This window comes from Cherax quadricarinatus, chromosome 55 (genome assembly GCF_038502225.1).
Source record: "Cherax quadricarinatus isolate ZL_2023a chromosome 55, ASM3850222v1, whole genome shotgun sequence".
NCBI classification, from domain to species: Eukaryota; Metazoa; Arthropoda; class Malacostraca; order Decapoda; family Parastacidae; genus Cherax; species Cherax quadricarinatus.
Window position 1 is genome coordinate 19,740,696 of NC_091346.1, and position 476 is coordinate 19,741,171.

Here is a 476-nt window from a genome sequence, read left to right on the forward strand (position 1 = left end):
GAGAGAGAGAGGACCTAGTAGCAATCAGTAAGAAGAGGCGGGGGCCAGGAGCTGAGTCTCGACCCCTGCAAACCACAATTAGGTGAGTACAATTAGGTGAGTACGTACGTACACACACACACACACACATGTAGTGGAGGCAGGATCCATACATAGCTTTAAGCAGAGGTACGATAAAGCTCATGGGTCAGGGAGAGTGACCTAGTAGCGACCAGAGAAGATGCGGGGCCAGGAGCTTGGACTCGACCCCTGCAACCTCAACTAGGTGAGTACAACTAGAGTACACACACACACACACACACACACACACACACACACACACACGCACACACACGCACACGCACACACACACACACACACACGCACACACACACACAAGTGAAGTAGTGGAGGCAGGAGCCATACATAGTTTTAAGAAGAGGTATGACAAAGTTCAGGAAGCAGAGAGAGAGAGGACCCAGTAGCGATCAGTGAAG